Source organism: Garra rufa, chromosome 11, assembly GCF_049309525.1.
Source record: "Garra rufa chromosome 11, GarRuf1.0, whole genome shotgun sequence".
NCBI lineage: Eukaryota > Metazoa > Chordata > Actinopteri > Cypriniformes > Cyprinidae > Garra > Garra rufa.
In genome coordinates this window covers 49276739-49281863 of record NC_133371.1, presented here as the reverse complement: position 1 = coordinate 49281863, position 5125 = coordinate 49276739, and positions in this window count along the sequence as shown.

Sequence of the window (5125 nt, the reverse complement as noted above, 5' to 3'; positions counted from 1 at the left end):
ACATTTGTGTTTCTAAAATCCACCCTTGGATCAGAATAATCCTTTTGGGGTTTTTTTGGATCAAAAATATCTAGTAAATAATCTTACTAAAACATTTTGAACACCACAAACTGCGGATTTAGTCCAAATCAAAACCAAAATTGGATTTTGTGATCTAATCCAAATTCAGAATCTTTTTTCTTTTTCTTTTGAACAACCCATTTTCAAGATCTGATCCAGTGGCCAAAATCCAATCAGATAACTTGTGAACAATTGCCTTCTGGTTCAGTTTGGCCAACCACTAAACGCCTTTTTGTTCCTCAGACAGATTTTTGCACTCTTCTTGTTGATTTGTTTTAACATTTGGCAGTCTAAAATAGTACACCAAATGTTTTTCCCGGTTCAACCTATTAGTACAGCCCAAAACATGACAAAATTGACCATTTTCAGCAGCAATAATCAGCAAAATATGCAAGTTTCGTTCGGTTCAGTGGCATTGTTTACGCTCAGTGCCGCCAATATGGCCGATTGTTGACGCATTGGAAAAACATAATTTAGATTTTCCAAGTCAATATCTCGAATTTTCATCTCAAAGTTATGACTATTTGACATTTTATAATTATGACTTAGCAAAACATGATTTTTTTCTTACATGACAGAAATAGGCTTTCATACTTGTGTCAGTGTACAAAATTCATTCCTCTGCGAAGCATGCATGGATGCATTTTGCAAATCTTGCAGACGCCTTAGTATATATTTTTAGTGTAGCCTACATGATTCTAGACCTGAACTGCTCCATCTGGCACCAAGAAGAATTCCTCGTTTATTTAGTCACAACCACCAGAGTGGTTCATTTAATTGCGTGTTTTATGTGACTACATACACAACAAATACTATAATGAGCAAACACAGGTGAGCAACGCTTTGATCGCTTTCAGATTTTTAGGACATTTTCTGGAGGAAGACAAGCAAACTACAAGTTTGAGATTCCGTCATGATAGAATGAAATGCAACAGCGCCACCTTCAGGCTAAAGTGAGAGGTGTCTGGTTTTTCTATTGATGCAGTGAACTGAAGGCAAGGGCCTGTGCAACGGGGGCGAGCACAGATGCGCGTGAGTGTTGCATTTATTACTATAGCGACAAGACGGCAGAATCTGTTTCTGGAAAATAGAAAGAAAAAAATTATGTAGATAAATTATTAAAAGCTTTAAAAAATAAAGGCTTAATAAATACCTTGTTTATATATAAGATTTTTAATGTTTAAAAAAAAAAGTCTCTCATGCTTTTTCTTTGATCAAAAATAGAGAAAAATACAGGAAAAAAGTAATATAGTTGCAATTCAAAATAACTGTTTTTTATTTTAATATACTTTCAAATATAATTTATTTCTGTGATGCAAAGCTGAATGTTTTTGGAACCTGTGATACTTTTTTCAGGATTCTTTGATTAATAAAAAGTTGAAAAGAACAGCATTTATTCAAAATAGAAACCTTTTCTTACAATAACAGTCTTTACTATCACTTTTTTAAAATCAGTTTAACACATCCTTGCTAAATAAAATTATTAATTTCTTTTAAAGAGAGAAAGAAAGAAAAAATGAACTGAGCCCAAACTTTGAACGAGGTGTTTATTGTTACAGAAGTTTTCTATTTTAAATAAATGCTGTTCTTTTTAACGTTTTATTTCTCAAAGAACCTGAAAAAAGTATCACAGGTTCCCAAAAAATGTTGATATATTAAGCGGCACAGCTGATAATAAACATATTATAACATTGATGAGCACAAAAGTCTGCTTTAAAAAGCATTGGAATGCACAATGAAAAAATATGATCTTTGAAAATTGTTAAAAACTGAGTTACCTGTTAAAAAAAAAAAATCATTTCAAACATGATAACAATGAAATAATACCGGAGTTATCTGTTTTTGCATATTAATTCTTCATATATATATATATATAATAAAACACTATAAAATAAGTGTTTTTAAATATTACATTTATGCATTTTTGGAAGATGCTTTTAAAACAAAGTGGCAAAATTGCATTATAAAACATATAACAAACAAGTTCTTGGTTTTCCTGAAATTTGAACCCTTGACTTTGATGTTGCAAGCAGGAAGCGTTTAACTGTAGTGTAGTGTGTAGGGTGTAGAGTGTAGTGTATAAGTGTGTAGTGTGTAGTGTTTAAGTGTGTAGTGTGTAGTGTATAAGTGTGTAGTGTGTAGTGTATAAGTGTGTAGTGTGTAGTGTTTAAGTGTGTAGTGTGTAGTGTATAAGTGTGTAGTGTGTAGGGTGTAGTGTATAAGTGTGTAGAGTGTAGTGTATAAGTGTGTAGTGTGTAGTGTTTAAGTGTGTAGTGTGTAGTGTTTAAGTGTGTAGTGTGTAGTGTATAAGTGTGTAGTGTGTAGGGTGTAGTGTATAAGTGTGTAGAGTGTAGTGTATAAGTGTGTAGTGTGTAGTGTTTAAGTGTGTAGAGTGTAGTGTATAAGTGTGTAGTGTGTAGTGTATAAGTGTGTAGTGTGTAGTGTATAAGTGTGTAGTGTGTAGTGTTTAAGTGTGTAGAGTGTAGTGTATAAGTGTGTAGTGTGTAGTGTTTAAGTGTGTAGTGTGTAGTGTATAAGTGTGTAGTGTGTAGGGTGTAGTGTATAAGTGTGTAGAGTGTAGTGTTTAAGTGTGTAGTGTGTAGTGTATAAGTGTGTAGTGTGTAGTGTTTAAGTGTGTAGTGTGTAGTGTGTAGTGTTTAAGTGTGTAGTGTGTAGTGTATAAGTGTGTAGTGTGTAGTGTATAAGTGTGTAGTGTGTAGTGTTTAAGTGTGTAGTGTGTAGTGTATAAGTGTGTAGTGTGTAGTGTTTAAGTGTGTAGTGTATAAGTGTGTAGTGTGTAGGGTGTAGTGTTTAAGTGTGTAGAGTGTAGTGTATAAGTGTGTAGTGTGTAGTGTTTAAGTGTGTAGTGTGTAGTGTATAAGTGTGTAGTGTGTAGGGTGTAGTGTTTAAGTGTGTAGAGTGTAGTGTATAAGTGTGTAGTGTGTAGTGTGTAGGGTGTGTTGCATTAGAATCCGTCCCATTAGATAACAGTTCCTGACAGAATTCCTATAGTTTCTGACTGTAAACATAAGTGTGTGAAATCTGTGAACTCAGTGCCTTGTTTACATGTTCTCTGCCAGTATTTTAAGGTTGTTTTGAAGAATAGTGAGAACTGTATTGTTTTGTGGGATGTATGGGTCACGTTAAAAATAGAGCTTCCTTTTCATGAATTCACAGAACACAATGATGTCATTAATTTTGAGAAAATGATCAAAACAAATCTCAGCTTTACAATGCAGGGTGTCACATCAGTCTGACTGCACAAAGCACAATATAAGAGTGTGTGTGTGTGTGTGTGTGTGTGTGTGTGTGTGTGTGTGTGTGTGTGTGTGTGTGTGTGTGTGTGTGTACCTGGTATTCATCACGTTGTGGGGACCAAATGTCCCCACAAGGATAGGAATACCAGTAGATTTTGACCTTGTGGGGACATTTCTTAGGTCCCCATGAGGAAACAGGCTTATAAATCATGCACAATGAGTTTTTTTGAGGAAGTAAAAGTGTGCACAATCTCCTGTGAGGGCTAGGTTTAGGTGTAGGGTAGGTGTAGGGCGATAGAAAGTACGGTTTGTACAGTATAAAAACCATTACGCCTATGGAATGTCCCCATAAAACATGTAAACCCAACATGTGTGTGTGTGTGTGTGTGTGTGTGTGTGTGTGTGTGTGTGTGTGTGTGTGTGTGTTGAAGGTTAAGTGTCGCTCTGGTGTTAGTTACACCTTTGGGTTGGTGATAATGAAGGATTCACAGTCCGGATTACTGTCTTAGTCAGGCAAAGTCTAATATTTTTCTTGCGTAACAGCATCCGTGTCAACAGTTATTCAACAAACAATCAATAAATCATTAACAAATTCATACATTCAATTCACACATTAAACCTTACGATCACACACACTGATGCTCAACAGTTTGGGATCAGTAAGATTTTTAGTGTTTTTAAAAAAAATTCTTATATGCTCATCAAGGCTGCATTTACTTAGATAAAAATGTAATACTATAAAATATTATTACAGTTTAAAATAATGGTGTTCTATATTAATTTTTAAAATATAACTTATTCCTGTGATGCAAAGCTGAATTATCATCAGCCATTACTTCAGTCTTTAGTGTCACATGATCCTTCAAAAATCATTCTAATATTCTGATTTATTATTAGAATTATCAGTGTTGTTGTTTTTTGCAACCTGTGATTTTTTTAGCATTATTTGATGAATAACAAGTTAAAAAGAGCAGCATTTATTCAAAATATAAATCTTTTCTAACAAAGTAAATCAATGCTATCACTTTTTAGTAATTTAACACATTCTTGCTAAATAAAAGTATTAATTTCTTTCAAAAAAAGAAAGAATAAACATTTACTGACCCCAAGCTTTTGAACAGTACTGTATAGTGTTAGAAAACCTTTCTATTTTAAATAAATGCGGTTCTTTTTAACCTTTTATTAATCAAAGAATCCTAAAAAAACTATCACAGGTTAAAAAAATGTTTCCAACACTAAAAATAAATCAGTATATTAGAATGATTTCTGAAGGATCACGTGACACTGAATACTGCTGAAAAATTCAGCTTTGATCACAGAAATAAATTACATTTAAAAATATATTCATATAAAAACAGTTATTTTAAAATTTTAAATAATATTTCACAATATTAAATGTTTTCCTGTATTTTTGATCAAATAAATGCAGCCTTGATGAGCATAAGAAACGTCTTTTGAAACCATTAAAACATTTTTTGAGCGGCAGTGTATAAATATAAGATTTTAGAAAGAAAACAAACATTTAAAATAAACGTTTTTTAAAGAACAGTAGATAAATAGATGTTTTATGAATCGAAATGTTCACACACTCACTAAACCAGTGTTTGTATTTCAGACTCAACGCCCTCTAACGGCGGCACAGCGGAATTACTGCAACGCTTATTGGTCCGTCCTGAGCCTCCGCGGCTTCCGTCCCAGATGAGTGTCAGTCAGTCAGTCAGTCGGTGACGGACATCAGAACCGGAGCAGCACCGGATCATGCGCGCGCTCACGGCCTCCTGACAGCTGCACGCGGCTTGGTTCCGGTG